This window comes from Macrotis lagotis, chromosome 6, assembly GCF_037893015.1.
Source record: "Macrotis lagotis isolate mMagLag1 chromosome 6, bilby.v1.9.chrom.fasta, whole genome shotgun sequence".
NCBI lineage: Eukaryota > Metazoa > Chordata > Mammalia > Peramelemorphia > Peramelidae > Macrotis > Macrotis lagotis.
The window spans coordinates 150977795-150995946 of NC_133663.1; the positions used below are offsets into that span (position 1 = coordinate 150977795).

Genomic DNA, 18152 nt, shown 5'->3' on the forward strand with positions numbered 1-18152 from the left:
AATTGGTTTTAAAAAAAAATTTCCCTATACAAAAGTAGTGTGGGGAAGAGAAGAGAAAGGGGAGGAAGGTACTGATCAAAGGGAAGATAAAAGTGAATTAAAGTTAAAATTAAAGTAAAAATTAAAAAGAAAATCAAAAGGGAAAAAGGATTAGAAAAAGGACAAGGTTCATAGAAGGAAGCGCTGATAGACAACAGTCAGAAATAAAACATTAAGGAGAAGGGATAAGAAGAAAGGAAAGTAAAAAATACAAATGGTGTTTGATGGCTATCTCTCTGGCTTAAGATGGCGACGCGGGTGCCAACTGTAGCATCAAGCCAATGGCTCCAGGGTTTTTGAAAATGGTATTACAATGTTGCAGGATTCAACAAACTTGGGTTAATGTGGGATGACATACTTTATGAAGATGAAGATGTTAAAGAGGCCATAAGGAGGCTACCAGAGAATTTGTATAATGATCCAATGTTTCGTATCAGGAGAGCTCTGGACCTGACCATGAGGCAACAGATCTTGCCTAAAAACCAGTGGACAAAATATGAAGTAGACAAATTACACCTTCAACCATATTTGAAGGAGGTTACATGTGAAAGAAAAGAGAAAGAAGAATGGAATAAAAAAATCATGTCAAAAAAGAATTTCAATGTTAGTCCTCAAAGTATTTTTAATAAGTATGGTTTTAAAAAATATTAGGTTAACTAACCATTTATAACTGTGCTGCAAATTTATTTCATTTAAATAAATGACTCATAGGAACTTATGGACTATAAAACTTTGCATCATAATATCCTGAAACTCATTGCATTCACATTAAATCAGTATTATATAATTTAAAAAATGGTGTTTGATGGCATAGAGGGAAATACAGAATAAGTAATCAAAACTATGAATGTGATTTGGATTACATCTCCCATAAAACTGAAACAGATGGCAAAGCAGATTAAAAAGCAGAATTCTACAATATGCTTTTGTTTTGTTTTAATAAAACACATTTGAAAAATAGAGAAAGACACCAGGTAAAGTTAAAAGTAATAGTAAAGGTAAAGGTATTCTGGACCATAATACATTGCGCTTTAGCTAAAGTTTAAAAAATAAAACAGGGGTAGAAATCCTGATTTCAGACAAAGCAAAAATAAATCTCATCAAAAGTGACAAGAAAGGAAACCATATCTTCTTAAAGATGCCATAGGTAAAGAACTAATATCACGATTAAGCATATGCATCAAGTAGTATCATATCAGATTCTTAGAGGAGAAGCTAAATGAGTTATAGGAAGACATAGACAAAAAAATTATAATGATGTGTGATCTCAATCTCCATCTCTCATATAAGATAAATCTATCCACAAAATGAAGAAGTTAAGCAATTAAAGAGAATGTTAGAAAATCTAGATATTGTAGACATCTGGAAAAAATTGAATGGGGATAGAAAGGAATGTATCTTCATCACTCCTGAATTTGTTTTTCAAGGTAGTATTTTTTCCTATGAGTTATTTTGCATTTTCTTCATGTTTTTAGTCTTTTAGTTTTGTTTGATGGAATCCGGTGGTCTCATAGTGTCATTGGTTTCCATTTGTTCATTTATAAATTTTAGGGCTTTTTTTCTTCAATTAACTTTTGGCTTTTCTTTTCCAATGGATTATTTTTTTTTCTTTTAAAAGAGAAGGTTTCTTTTCCTTTTGTTAACTTTAATTTTAAAGGAGTTCATTTCTTTTTCTATTGAACAATTTTACTTTTAAATGTCATTTTTCCCCATAAATATCCTGGATGACTCATTTCTTCTCCATTTTCTTCTCCATCTCTTCTTTGTCTTTTAGAGACTCTCACTGTGGACCTACTGTACTGATTGATTTCTAAACTCTGACCTGAACTATGTTGTGACTAAAAACCTTCTACTGCTTTCTTAGCTCTTCATTCTATTGTTCCCCTGAATTTCCTCTGAAATATGTTGAGTTGAGACCTGGTTTCATTATGCTTTTTTTCCTGTTCTTTATCTTAAGTATTTCTTTATAAATTTCAGTAAAATTTGTTTCAGGAAGGACATCAGGAGCTTCCTAACTATGTATCACCATTTTGGCTCCACATAGGATTAGGAGGAGTTTTAAAGTGTGATAATTTTCAAGTAAAAGTTGTGTTTACAAACTGAGCTGAAATTTGCCCTGGAATGTGATTGTTACAATGCTTAATGTAATGAACACAATGATTTAACAACATATTCAAGAAATACATGCTACAAAAAGTTTATTTTATCTATTTTATACTATACTAACTCATAACAATATGTATAAAACTCACAAAATGTGATATTCTATTTTTCTCAAGGAGAATAATATAATGTATACTAGAGTTATCAACTATTCCAAGCTACTGGGAACTAAATGGAGTTTTGATTGCATATTTTATCATTTCTCCAATTTTTTGATAAATGTTAAATGTTTCATTAGTATCATATTTTTAATTTCAGATTACAATCATATTTTTAATTTCTGATTAAAATCTAATGAAATTCTTTCACTATTTCCTTTTCTTGAAAAAATGGGTCATTGAGGAAGAATAAAAGAACCCTGAATTTTGTGTCTTAAAAATACCAGTTACTAGACATGATTTACAAAATTCTGATATTTCTTTCCTTTAGCTGTAAAATTAATGTTGTCAGCCCTGTCCTACTTACTTCACAGAGCTATTCGTATATGTGTGAGTGTGTGTATAATATATATGTATGTATGTATATACATATATGTATGCATATAAATGCATATATATTGCTATATAATCTATAGTATAAATTATATGTAATATTTATTGAATGTTGTATAAAATGTTATAATATATGCAAAGTTTTTCATGAATTTAAACATACTCTATGATAGTCGAAAAATAAGGAGAAGCAATGGACCTGTAGTTCACTTTTATATGGAACTGTTGTTGAGGAAATTCCATCTAATTCAGTTTTACTGTTTCTGTTGTTTATTATCTTTCTTATAGTGCACTAGAACACTAAGATTTGAAGTTGGTTTTCTAAAGTCACTATATTTCAAGACTAAAACCAAGGTTACACATATAAATACAGATACAATCTAAAGATATATAGGTAGTTATAGCTACTTCTTTAAATAGACAGGTATCTATATCAACATACTGATCTTTAAATATAGTGTTATCTCACTATATATCATTATCTTTTATCTTCCATCTTGCTATGTCTTCTCTACGTGACCTGCAAAGTCCTTTTCATGACTGTGAATATGCTTTTGATGCTTACTTGTCACCTAGATCTCTTCTGTAACTCTATGAAATTCTGCTGTGGATACACAGAGGTCACATGACTAAAACTGTCTACAAAGTCAGGCTATATTAGGTTTAGGGGTATTGAAAGTTCTTACATTTTTCAATGAGCTTGGGAAATGTTTGGTTCAAGCTGTGTAATATTTTGAGCAGATAATATATCCAAATTTCTATTTCATTAGTATGATTCTCCCTATACTAATTCAGATAACCTATATAATTCCAATTACCTTACTAATTCAGTTAACCTGCCTATATAACTTTTTCTACCATAAGGTTCAAGAATCTGTACATTTTTCCAAAGGTTTTCATTGTCAGGTTTTTTGTTGGTTTGTTTGTTTGTTTTATGGTATGGGTGTTTTCTTAATGTTTAACTATCCTTGCCTACCTAGTTTCAATCCTAACTTATCATGGTGTATTTTATTAGGAATAACTTCCTGGAGTCTCATTTCTACAATTTTATTTAAGATTTTTGCATCAATATTCATTAAGGAGATTGATCTGTAATTTTCTTTGCCTGTTTTGGTTCTTCTTAGTTTAAGTAACCCATCAGGAAAACAACCAACCTCAAGAACTGTCCAAGAAGGGACAACCTGAGAAATATAGGAGTTCCTGACAACATTGAAGAGAAAAAAAATCCTGTACTTAATATTACATGATTTAGTGATAGAAAACTGCTCTGATATTATGGAACCAGAGGGCAAAATAATTATTGAAAGAATACATCTATCACCTTCCTGAAAGAGATCCTAAAATGAAAATACCAAGAAATGTTGTGGCCAAATTTTAGAACTATCAGCTAAAAGAGAAAAACCTGCAAGCAGTCAGAAGGAAACAATTTAAATACTAAGGAGCCACAGTAAGGATTTAGCATGACCTGACTGTACAAACATTAAGGGATCAAAGGGCCTGTAATGAGATATTCTGAAGAGCAAGGGAGCTTGGAATTCCACCAAGAATCCACTACTTGACAAAGCTGAGCCTTCTGTTCCAGGGGAAAAGATGGACATTTAATGAACTGGCAGACTTATAACATTTTCTGATGAAAAGATAAGAGTGAAATAGAAAATTTGGACATCAAAGAGGAGGCTCAAGAGACATGAAAAGCTAAAAAAAATTGGGCCAAAGAAAAAGAAACTACTATCTAATAAGATGAAACTGGCTATATCCCTAACTGGGAGAGAGATTCTATTAAATCCCAAGAATTAGACAGAATATATTTAACCAGAAGTGATGGACACTCATAACGTTTTTGTGTGTCAAATAGAATGACTTAAAAAGCAATACTGCCTTAAAAACTGGGACAATTATGAGACAGGAGAATGGAGGAGACTGAATGGGGTAAATCACATTGCATTAAGAATTATTAAAGACCTATTGCAATAGAGGAGAAGAAAGGAGGAGGCTAGAAACACTTGAATCTTTATCTTATCAGAATTGGCTTAAAGTTAACTTGCACACTCAGTTTAGTTAAGAAAATTATCTTTCCTTTCAAGTATTAAAAGGGGAAAAGGGGAGGTGGTATGGGGAGGGGGGAAAGGAAGGAAGGTGAAAAGGGGAAAGAAAGGGAAGGGGAGATGATACAGGAGGGCAAACACAATGAAGGGGGCATTATTCATAAAAAAATACTGGGGAATATGGATAAAGGGAAAAAACAGGAAAAATACAAAGAACAGAGGGAAGATAGCATGGAGGGCAATAAAGAGATAGTTATTAGAACTTATGAGGTGCATGTGATGAACTCTCCCTTAAAACATAAGCAAATAGCAGAGTGAATGAAAAATCAGAATCTTAAAATATGCTGCTTACAAGAAACTCATTTGAAGCTGAGAAATACATAGAGACCAAAACAACAAGGTTGGAGCAAAATATTTGCTACTTCATTGGAAGTAAAAAAAAAAGCAGGGGTTACAATTCTTATCTCAGAGAAAACAACTGCAAAAATAAATGTCATTAAAGAGATAAGGAAGGAAACTGTATCCTCCTTAAAGTTACCATGGACAATAAAGTAATTTCAATACCAATTATGCGTGCACCCAATATGTAGCAACCGAATTCTAATAGGAGAAGTTAAAAGAGCTACAGGAAGACATAGACCAAAAAACTTTACTAGTGGGAGACCTCAAACTCCCACTCTCAGATGTAGATAAATCTAGTCATGAAATTAACAAGATTGAAGTCAAGGAGGTAAATATATTGATAGAAAACTAGATATTATCAACTTATGAAGGAAATTGGCACTTACACAAAAATTGGTCATGTACTAGGGCTTAAAAAAACAAATGATCAGTTGCAGAAAGACAGAAATAATGAATACATCTTTCTCAGACCATAATGTAGTAAAAATGCTGTGCAATATTGGATCTGAGAGATATAGACCCAAAATTAATTGAAAACTAAATAACCTCATTTTAAAGAATGAAGAGAAAAAAGAACAAATTATAGAAAGAATTAATTATTTCATCCTAGATAATGACAATAATGAAGCAATATACCAAAACCTATGGGATTCACTCAAGATGACTGTCAGGGGATAATTATATCTTTAAATGCTTATATGAAGAAATTAGACAAAGAGGAAATCAATGAACTAAATATGCAACTAAAAAATTAGAGAAAGAACAAATTAAAAAAAGCAATTAAATACTAAATTAGAAATTCTAAAAATTGATGGAGAAATTAATCAAATCAAAAGCAAAACATTGTTGAAATTATACATAAAACCAATTGTTGGTTCCATGAGAAAACCAATATAATTGATAAACCTCTGGTCAATTTGATTTTTTTTTCAACAAAGAAGAAAACCAAATTGCTAGTATCAAAAATGAAAAAGGTGAACCCACTACCAATGAGGAGGAAATTAAAGTCATAATTCATAATTATTTTGCCCTATGCAAATAAATTAGACAATATAAGTGAAATGGATGAATATTTACAAAAACATAAGTTGCCCAGATTAAATGAAGAGGAAATTAGTTACCTAAATAACCCTATTTCAGAAAAAGAAATTCTAAAAACCATTATTGAAATCCCTAAGAAAAAATATCTAAGATCAGATGGATTCACAAGTGAATTCTATCAAACATTGAAAGAGCAATTGGTTCCAATTCTATATAAAATCTTTGGAAAAATAGGTGAAGATGGGCCTTTGCCTAACTCTTTCTATGACACCAATGGTGTTGATACCAAAACCATGAAGAGTTAAAACAGAGGAAAAAATTATAAACCTATTTCCCCGACAGAGATGTAAACAACTTAAATAAAATCATAGCAAAATGATTGTAACAAGTTATCATTAGGATAATACATTAATGGTCAAGTAGGATTTATTGCAGGAATGCAGGGTTGGTTCAATATTAGGAAAACTATTCGTACGATTGATTATATTAACAAAAAATCTATCAGAAATCTTATGATTATATAAATTGATATTGAAAAATTTTGGAAAAAATACAGTACCCATTCCAACTAAAAACACTAGAGTGTAGGAATATATGAATTGTTCCTTAGAATAGTAAGTAGTATCATTTTGAAACCATCAACAAGTATTATATGCAATGGGGATAGGCTAGAGGCATTCCCAATAAGATCAGAGGTGAAACAAGAATGTCCATTATCATCACTACTATTCAATATTGTATTAGAAATGTTAGCTTCAGCAATAAGAGAAGAAAAAGAAATTGAAGAAATCAGTATTGGGAAGGAAAAGACAAAACTCTCACTGTTTGCAAATGACATGATTGTATATCTAGAGAAGCCTAAAAATTCATGTAAAAAACTCCTAGACATAATTAATAACTTTTTCAAAGTAACAGGATATAAAATAAACCCTCAGAAATCCTCAACATTTCTATATATTGCTAGCAAGATAAAGCCAGAAGAGCTAGAAAGAGAAATCCCATTCAAATTAACCTCAGATAATCTAAAATACTTGGGCGTTTACCTGCCAAGGCAGATTCAAAAACTTTTTGAAACAAATTACAAAACACTTCTCATACAAATAAAATCAGATTTAAATAACTGGGCAAAAAAAATCAACTTTTCATGAATAAATTGAGTTAATATAATAAAAATGACAATTCTCCCAAAATTAAATTTCGTGTTTAGTGCCCTACCAATCAAAATTACAAAAAAAATTACTTTAATGAGTTAGAAGAATGTTGTCAGTAAATCCATATGAGAAATAAAAAGTCAAGAATTTTCAGGAATTCAATGAAAAAAGTGCAAAAGAAAGTATCTTAGCCTTACTAGGTCTAAAATCATATTACAAATCTTCAGTCATCAGAACTGTCTGGTTTTGATTTAGAATGGATGAGTGGATTAGACTAGGTACAATAGCAGGGATTGATTAAAGTAATCTGCTGTTTGATAAATCCAGTGGATCCAAGTAATTGGGATAAAAACACTCTCTTTGATAAAAACTGTTGGGAAAATTGCAAGTTATTATGGCAGAAACTTGGATTAGACCAACACCTCACACCCTATACCAAGATAAGATGAAAATGGATTCAGGATTTAGACATAAAAGAACAAAATTATATGCAAACTAGATGATCAAGGAGTAGTATAACTGTCAGATCAATGGAAAGGGAAGCAGTTTATGACCAAGGAAGATATAGCGAACATCATTAAAAACAAGCTAGGTAATTTTGATTACATTAAATTAAAAAGGTTTTCACAGACAAAACCACTGTAACCCAGATCAAAAGAAAGATGGTAAATTGGGAAACATTTTTTGCAACTAGTATTTCTGACAAAGGACTCATTTCTAAAATATACAGAGAACAGTCAAATTTTCAAAACAGCAATCCATTCCCCAATTGACAAATGGTCAAAGGATATGCAAAGGCAATTTACAGATAAGGAAATCAAATAGATCCATAGTCACATAAAGTTGCTCTAAATCATTACTTATTAGGGAAATGAAAACTAAACATGTCTGAGCTACCAGCTCATACCGTTCAGACTGGCCAATATCACCAGAAAGGATCGTGATCAAGGATAGAAGGAATGTGTGAAATCTGGGACACTAATAGATTGTTGGTGGAACTTTGAAATCATTCACCCTTTCTGGAGAGCAATTTGGAATTATGCCCAAAGAGCAACAAAAATGTGCATACCCATTGTTCCACCAATACCACTACTTGATCTATACCCTGATGAGATTATTGAAAAAGTGTAGAAACATCACTTGTATAAATATAATTATATCAGCCTTTTTTGTGGTGGCAAAGATTTGAAAATTAAGTTAATGTCCTTCAGTTGGGGAATAGTTTAACCAACTGTGGGTTATATATGTCATTGAACACCATTGTTCTATTAGAAATCAGGAGGGCTGGCAATTCAGTGAAGCAAGGAAAGAATTGCATGATTTGATGCTGAACTTATAGCTGTGACACATTCCTTTGCATTATTTTCTTTAATTCTCTATATATCCTTGAAATGAAATTTGTTACTATTTTTCTAGCTTAATAAAGTAATTTTTGCTAATTTGCTTTCATTTCTTTCTTGTCGTTCTTTTTTCTCTTCTCTCTCTCTCTCTCTCTCTCATTTCCTTTTCTTCCATTTGCCCATGCATATGTTCAAGTTATAAAATTCCTATCCACATTCCCTTCCTGCCACCCTCTCCTCAGTGGTGAATAGTAAGGTTAGCATTGTATATACATATAAGGCTAGCCCCTAAGAGTGATTTAAGCATATTTTGGTGACCTTTTTCCACCAGAGATATGCATGTATGCTTGTTCATTAAATGGATTTGTTGGCTCATCAGTAAACCCTGACCTAAAACATCTGTGGCACTAGAGGTGTGTGGGAAGCTTTCTGACAAAGAAGTCTACAGACTTTGAAAGATAAATATTGTAAATTTAATCAGGGAGACTATGTGACTGGGATTCATCTGACTTGTCATGTCTGAGGTAATTACAAAAATCTAGTATTGAACAATGAAGTTAAGAGAATGTTTTTATGACCTTATGTTTTGGTGCTTTCATGATATCTAAGTGTTCGTGGGATACCTCTTCAACCTGGCTCTCAATTAAATATTCAGGTGCACATCTGAGTTGTCACAGACAATAGATAAACATGATTATGGATTAGTATCAGTATTTCTGGTATGCTTAATTAGAATTATGAAAAAAAATACATGAGATAATTTTATAAAACTTTTATAATATTGTGAATGATTTTGTTGTGGTGGTGGTGGTGGTGGTGGGTGTGTGTATGTCTTTGTTTTTGTGTTGCTTTGCTTTTTCTTCCTCTGGATGTGGATAACATAGTCCATAGCCAGTCCAATACAACTGTCCTAGCTTTCTTGCTGATAGTTTTCCTAATTATTGAACCAAACCTGCCTTTCTCACATAAATCCTCTCTAATCATAGTGTATATTTTTAATGATTACTTTCTGTAATCACTTTGATAATATTTTATTTTAATTTTTGCATAAATATTCATTGGAGAATTTAATACATAATTTCCTTTCTTTAAAATATTCTTGGTTTGGGTATTAACACTATATTGTAGTTATATAAGGAATTTTCAGAAATCTTATTTTTTGTTCCAAATACAATTGGAATTATTTATTATTTAAAGGTGAGACCATATAGTTCTAAAGATATTTTTTTCTTATGCTGTTCATTCATGTTTGCTCAATTTCTTTTTTTTTGAAATTGCTTTATTTAAGTATTTAGCTGTCTTCTGATTAACTGGGTAATTTAAAATTTGTATTAATATCCATCCATTTCTCATATATTTATGGGCATTTACAATCTTCCTTCTTGGTGGTGAGTTCATCCATTTCATTTGTGATATTGGTGATTTGGTTTTATTTCCTTTTTGGATCAAATTAACCAAAGTCTTCACTATTTTTTGTACTTCAATAAACTCAATTAAGCAAACACTTAATAGGATGTAGGTGAAAGAAGTAGCTAGGTGATGGAATGTACATGAGGAATAATTGCAGTCAGAAATGGCATATTTGATGATTTTATCTTGTTTAGCATCACATTGTTACAAGGACACCATATGAGGATGGGGGAAATAACAGTTTGAATATAAAACCTTCAAATTGCTGTCTTTTCCCTTGGAAAAGAATATTCAGTTTGCTTGATAGTTGATTTTAGGTTGCATTCCAAGCTCTTTTAACTTCCAGAATATTATATTCCATTCCCTATGAACCCTTACTGTTGAGGCAGCTAAATCCTGTGTTATCCTGACTGCAGCACTACAATTTCTGAATTGTTTCATTCTGGCTATTTATAATATTTTCTCTTTGACTTGGGAGTTCTGGAACTTGGCTATAATAATCCTGGGTATTGTTTTTTTGGATCTCTTTCTCTCCTGGTGGATTCTCTCAATTTCTATTTTTCTCTTTGCTTCTAGATTATTTTCCTGTAGAAAATTAAAAAATAAAATAAAATCAAGACTCTTTTCCTCAGGTAGCCCAATAATTTTTAAATTGTCTCTTCTGCATTGGTTTTCCAGATCAGTTTTTTTTCAATGAGATAGTTCACATTTTCTTCTAATTTTGAATTTGATATTGTATTGTTGTTTCTTGATTCTTTGCAAAGGCATTAACTTCCTTTAGCTCCATTCTACATTTAAAGGAGTTGTTGTCTCCAGAGAATTTCCTTACCTTCTTTTCCATATTGCCAATTCTGCTTTTGAAGATATTCTCCTCATTAATTTTTTGGACTGCTTTTTCCATTTGACTTAAACTGGTTTTTAATATGTTACTTTTTTTCAGCATTTTTGGGGGGAATCTCCTTCACATGCTTCTGACTTGGTTTTCATGTTTTTCCTGTATCTTTCTCATTGCTCTTCCCGATTTTTCCTCTAAGTCCCTTACTTGATTTTCAAAATCTTTTTTGAGCTTCTCTATAGTGTGAGTCAATTTCTTATTTTTATATGGCAGCTTGGAATTTGTCATCTTCAGAGAGTGTATCTGATCCTCCATGGGACGAAAGTAATCTGTGAGTTCTGTCTCTTTAAAATTTAGTTAAAATCATAAGTTTAAGATTTTTGAAATACTTTGGATATCCTGGGAAAGACTGTCCTCATGCCATCATCTTGTCTCTCTACCCAGTTTTTACTATTTCAATTTTTTCATAAAAGTAACTCAGCTTTATTAGTTCAATAATATAATTGCTTTTTTATTTTATTAATCTCTCCTTTGATTCTCAGAATTTCTAATTTGCAATTTGAGTACTTTTAAATTTTTTTTCTTTTATGTCTGTATGTCCAAATTGTTGAATTACTCTTTCTTGTTTTATTCATGTAGATATTCAGAGACATAAAAGATTTCTTAAAATCTGCTTTGGTTGTATCCCACATTTTTTGTTATGAACTCTCATTGTTGACATTGTCTGGGACAAAATAATTATTTCTATGACTTGTTTAAGTCACTAATTCTTTAAATTTAGACTATTTAGTTTCCATTTTTCAGTCTACCTTTTCATACCCTTTATTACACATGAATTTTATTTAATCATGTGCTGAAATTGATGCATTTATTAAGATTTCTGTCTTTCTGCATTTAACTGTGATGTTTGTTTAAGTCCTAATTCTTGGTCTATTTTTTATGGAGGAACCATGTACTATGAGAAAAATGTATTTTCCTGTCTATCCTCATTCAGTTTCGTCCAGAGGTCTGACACATATATCATTTATAAAATTCTATTAACCTTATGAACTCCCTTCATGTTTGTTTTATAGTTAGATTTATCTAATTCTAAGGCCGAGAGGCTGAGCTACCACACTAGTATATTCTTGCTGCCTATTTCTTCCTATAGATCATTTAACTTCTACTCTAAGAATTTAGTGACTATATCACTTGATGATTATATATTACTTTATATTATATATCAAACATTTTGGGAATATTTAGTTTCTTTCCTTATCCCTTGTCATGAAATCTATTTTTGCTTTTGTCTTGTCTGAGATCAGAATTGTTAACCCTGCTTTTTTCCCCTTTTGCTGAAGCATAATAAATTCTACTCCAGCCTTTCACCTATACTCTGCTATGTATCTTTTTTGTTGAAAATGTGTTTTTCTACACAACATAATGTAGTATCTGTTATTTAATCAACCCTGCTATCTGCTTCCATTTTATGAAAAATTCATCAAATTTGCATTCGCAATTATAATTACTAATTCTTATTTCATCTCTATTCATATTTTTCTTTCTTCTTTCACCTCATCCCTCCTCACTAGTGTTTTGATTCTGAATATCACATCCCTCAATCTACCCCACTTCTAGCATTCATATTCCCTTTTATTTTCCTTGCCCCTTTATTTTCTCTTGCTTCCTTATCGCCATTCTCTCCATCAACCCTATCTGACACCTTCCTTTCTCCTTCCAAATTGTAGAAAAATTAGATAAATTTGTTAACCCAACTGAATGTATGTGTTATTCCCTCTTTGAACCAAATCCAATGAAATGAAGACTAAAGCAATTCTTACTCTATTCCTTCTTTTCCTATATTGTAATATAGTCTTTGTTTCTCTTCACGTGATGGAATTCACCCACATTTTACCTTACCCTTCCTCCCTTCCCAGTACATTAATTTTTTTATATCATTCCATTAAAATAAACTTACATAGCTACCTTCACTCTAAGTATATTCTCTCTAATAGAGTAACAATTCTGAAGAGATTTGAATGTCATCAAACACTGTATGAATGTAGCTGTTTTAATCAATTTGAATAAAAGTTATTTTCCCTTTTCTACTTTTTACATTTTTATGTATCTCTGGAATACTTGAAGATCAATTTTTTTTGTTGTTCTATATTTTTTCATCAGGAAAATATGAAAGTTACCTATGGCATTAAATGTCCATCTTTTCTCCTGTAAGTGTAAGCTCAATTTTTTCTGGGAAGTGTATTCTTTGTTATCGTCCATGTTCTTTGCCCTCCAGAATATCATAACCCTTTTAATATAGTTAATGCTATCATATGTATTCCTGACTATGATGCCATGCTATTTGAATTCCTTCTTTCTGAATGCCAGTAGTGTTTTCCACTTGACCTAATAATTCTTTTATTTTATTTACTTATATTGCAAGATTCTTGTATTTGGCTACATTATTCCTTGGCATTTTCATTTTGAGATCTATATCAGGAGACAATTGGTGTAGTATTGTAATGATTATTTTGCATTCTGGTTCTTTGATATCAGGGCTGGTTTTCTTGAAGATTTCTTGAAATTTGTTGCATAGTCCCTTTTGTGATCTTGGCTTTCAGTGGGCCAATAAATCTCAAATTATCTCTTCTGGATCTATTTGCAAAGACAGCTATATTTCCAATGAAGTATCTTACACGTTCTTGGTTTTTTTTTTCATTTTTTAAAATTTTGCTTATTTGTTTCTTGATAGAGTCATAGTTTCAGTATATTCATCAAGAAATTATTTTCAAGGATGGAGCCAAGATGGCGTAGTGAAGGCAAAAATTCCTGGAGACCCATTCCCCAAAACCTCCAAAAGACATGAAATTATGACCCTAGCCAAAATTCAGAGGGACAGAATCAACAGAAAGGATAAATGATACAATTTCCCAGTGAAAAACAACTTAAAAGTTCTGCAGGAAAGGTCTATTTCACCATAACCAGCAGTTTGAAGAGTACAGTGCAGCAGGGTTGGAGCAAACCAGCTCATCTGCCAGAAATATCCCATGGGGCACCTGGGTCCCTGTGGATGCCTGGGTCCATAGCAGAGGGGGAGGTTTCCTGGCCTCTTGGCCCAGGAATCACCAGGAATAGGTTGAAGGGGTGATGAGAAAACTCTGCTGTTCCAGAGAGATCACATTGTGGAGCTCTGGCTTCAGAGCAGCCCTGCAGTGAGAATCTGCCCCAGGAATCAGCAGAGCCATTCAACACTTCCAGAGTTCACATCCCACAGATGGTAAGGAGGTCAGGGGAGATTGCAGAGGTCTCTCTGCTCCCCCTGGGGTAGGATTCTGCTCTCCCTGGGGTAGGTTTCAGAGGAACAATGAACCTTCTCACAGCTCCAGGTCAGAAGAGAGGTCCTATGGTCATTCACATACCATAGCACCAGCAACAGAACAGTCAGAGGTTCTCATAAGTCATTGGAGGCATTAAGGTCCCTGTGGGGTGTTCCAAAAAAACCCCAAAGATTTGGAAGTGTATGTAAGGGTATAGTCATAGACTGAAGAAAAGAGAAAACAAGAGAAAAAGAAGAAACTGACCATAGAAAATTACTTTAGTCCCTTGGAGCTTCAAAATACCTAATCAAAAATGATGATAAAGTTGAAGCTTCGGTATGCAAAACCTCCAAGAGAATTGGAAAATGGGATCAGGCTATGGACAAACTCAAAAAATACATTGAAAAGAAATTAAGAGTAGAGAAAAAATTGGGAGGAAAAAAGAGAGCGATTAAGATAAACATTGAAAACCGAGTCAGCAACATGGTGAAAGAAATACAAAAAAAAAACCTGAAGAAAATAAGATATTAAAAAAGTTTAAGCATAATGGGAAAAGCAATGCAAAGGGAAAATGAGGAGAAGAATTCTTTAAAAAGCAATTTTGTCTGATGGAGCTCTCTGAAGAAAATAACTGATTCAAATCTAGAATGGAACTAAAGGCACCCAATGACTTTGTGAGAAATCAGGAAAAAATAAAACAATACCAAAAGAACTAAAACTTAGAAGAAAATTTGAAATATCTCATGGGATAAAAAATTGACCTCAAAAACAGATCCAGAAGATATAACTTAAAATTATTGGGCTATCTGAAATTCAGGACCAGGAAAAAGCCTAGAATTCCTGTTTCAAGAAATAATACAGCAAAATTGCCCTGAGATCCTAGATGCAGAGGATAAAATAGAAATTGGGGGAATGTGCCAGTGACCTCCTGAAAGAGATCTCAAAAAAAAAAACTTCCCAGGAATATTATAGCCAAATTTCAAAACTCCCAAGTCAAAGAGAAAATACTAAAAGTTGCCAGAAGCAACAAAGTCAACTACCATGGCTTGATAGTCAGGATTACACAGGATTTGGCAGCATCTACATTAAGGGCTTGTACATCTTGGAATACAATACTTCAGAAGGTAAAAGAGTTTGGATTACAATTGAGAATCAAGTTCCCAGCAAAACTGAACAGGGGACTTTCAAAATTTCCTATTGAAATAACCAGAGCTGAATGAAAGTTTGATCTCCAAGTATGGGACTGAGGTGAAGGATAGAGGTGGTAAACGAGAAGGACTAATTATGAGGAACTTAATGACATTGAGCTGTTTGTATTACTTCATGGGAAGAAGATACTGACAACTCATACAAACCTTCTCATTTATAAGAACAGTTAGAAGGAGCATATATAGAAAAGGCACAGGAGGGAGCTGAATAAAATGCTATAATATAGTAAAAAGTTGGAGTCAATGGGTGATAAAAGAAAATACTAGGAGGAAGGGAATGGAGAAGAAGAAGGGGCTAAAACATTTCACATAAAAGAATCAAGAAAAAGCCTTTGCAAAGGAGTGGAATGGGAGAAGGTGAGTGGTAATGAGTGAGCCTTCATCAGAAATGTCTCAAAGAGGAAATAACATAAACTCTAATTAGAGTATATAAATGTTTCTTCCCCTAGAGAAAAGTGAAAGGAAGGAGTTGGGATAAGGGGGAATGGGGGTCAGTGCCAGAAGAGAGGGAAGATCATGGGAAGTGTACTCAGATAAAATACACTAGAATACACTAGTGAACATGGACAGGAGAGAAGAGAGAGAGAGAGAGAGAGAGAGAGAGAGAGAGAGAGAGAGAGAGAGAGAGAGAGAGAGAGAAAGGAGGAGAGAACAGAATAAATGAGAGTACATTATCCATAGGATAATGTATAGCATTGTCAAAAAACAGTCTTCTAAGGTTGTCTTAGTTCTCTAAACTGCTATGATAAATTGCATCCACCATGTCTGATCAAGTCACAATATTTTTGTTAATGTGTACAATATTCTCTTAGTTCTGCTCCCTTTGCTCAGCATCTGTTCCCATAATTAGTTCCAGGTTTTTCTAGGGTTATACTACTCTTGGTTTCTTATAGGAAATTAGTATTCCAGAAGATGGAGCCAAAATGGCTGCATAAGAACTGACTTTCCCAGGAGCTCTCTCCAAAATATTTCAAAAACTTTAAAATCACAATTCTAATTAAATTTTCAAGATATGGAACCCACAGAAAGATCCAATGAGGCAACTCTCCAACCCAAGGTAACCTGGAAGATCCTGGAAGGTCTCTGTTCCAGGGGTTTGGGGGGGACAGGAATGCAGTCAGGGTAACCTCACTAGAGGCTCCAATTTTCTCAAAAGAGACCATGACTTGCCTTGATCCCTGGGAGTGCTGACTCTTGGCAGCAGAAGCAAAACCAGGGAATACCAAGCACAATTTGGAAGATCAGCAGGGTGACCTCAGCCAGAGTGAGTGCAGAGTCCAGACCAGCTTAACCCTCAGAGTGGCCATGGCCCTCAGTGAAGCCCAGATCCCAGGAAATGGAAGCACATTCACAGAGCTGCCCAGAAGGGGGCCAGCAGAACAGTTAGCCTACACAAGATAAGGGGATGGAGGAATAGTCGATGTTTCTTCTCTGTCCCTATTAAAGGATTATGGTACTTTGTCCATAATCAGACCCTGGTCACAGTCTGAGCCCCATGCTACCAGAGTGGATCCCCCTCACAGCTACAGGGCAGAGGTCTGAGCTTGGGGTCATCCACAGACCAAAGCACAGGCCCGGAGAGGAGTTAGAGTAGTAAGAACCTCTCATAAGATTTTGAAGGAACTGAGGCCCTTATGGGGGTGTCTCAATGACACTCCAAAGCTCCAGAAACAACTCAAGACCAGAGCATGTGCTTGGGAAATGAGTAAATAGTAAAAAAGGAACCCGATGACTGACAATTACTGTGGCTCCATGGAGGAACAAAACACACTCAGAAGATGACAAAATTCAAGCTTCTGCATCTAAAGCCTCCAAGAAAAAATAGGAAATGGGCTCAGGCTATGGTAGAGCTCAAAAAAGATGTTGAAAATAAAGTAAGGGAAGTAGAGTAAAAATTGGGAACAGAAATATGAGAAATGCAGGGGAAAAAATGAAAACCAAGTCAGCCACTTAGTCAAGGAGATCCAAAAAATATGTAGAAAACAAAACACCACGTTAAAAATGGTTTATTTCAAATGGAAAAAAGCAATCCAAAAAGTTAATGAAGAGAGGGCTATCTTAAAAAGCAGAATTGTACAGCTGGAAAAGGAGATAAGAAAGCTCTCTGCAGAAAACATCCCCTTCAAATGTAGAAAGGAAGCCAACATCTTTGCAATGAATCAAGAACAATAAAACAATACCAAAGAATGAAAAACTACAAGAAAACATGAAATATCTCATGGAATAAACAACTGAGGGGCAGCTAGGCAGCTAGGTGATTCAGGCCCTGGAGTCAGGAGGACTTGAATTCACATTTAAACACTTAATAATTACCTAGCTGTGTGACACCAGACAAGTCACTTAAACCCACTAAATTGCAAAAACAACAACAAAAAAACTGGCTTGTAGAACAGATCTTGAAGAGACAATTTATAAATTATTGAGCTAAATGAAAATAATGTTCAGGAAAAGAACCTTGACTTCATTTTCAAAGAATTTCTATAGGAAAATTACCTATATCCTAAAAGCAGAGGGAAAAATAAAAAGGGAAAGAATCCATCAATCTCTTCCTGACAGAAATCCAAAGAAATTTAACCTCCAGGAATATTGTAGCCAAATTTCAGAACTCCATGTCAAAGTGAAAATATCACAATCAGCCAGAAGGAAACCATTCAAATATATGGAGCTACCAGTCATGCTTGTACAGGACTTAGCAGCATCCACATTTAGAGCTCATATGGCTTGGAATATA

At 33.5% G+C, this 18152-nt stretch overlaps 1 pseudogene; it reads left to right on the forward strand.

The window, feature by feature from the left end:
- Positions 1-285: 285 nt before the first annotated feature.
- LOC141492253 (cytochrome b-c1 complex subunit 7 pseudogene) lies at positions 286-16822 on the forward strand (annotated as a pseudogene).
- Positions 16823-18152: the final 1330 nt, after the last annotated feature.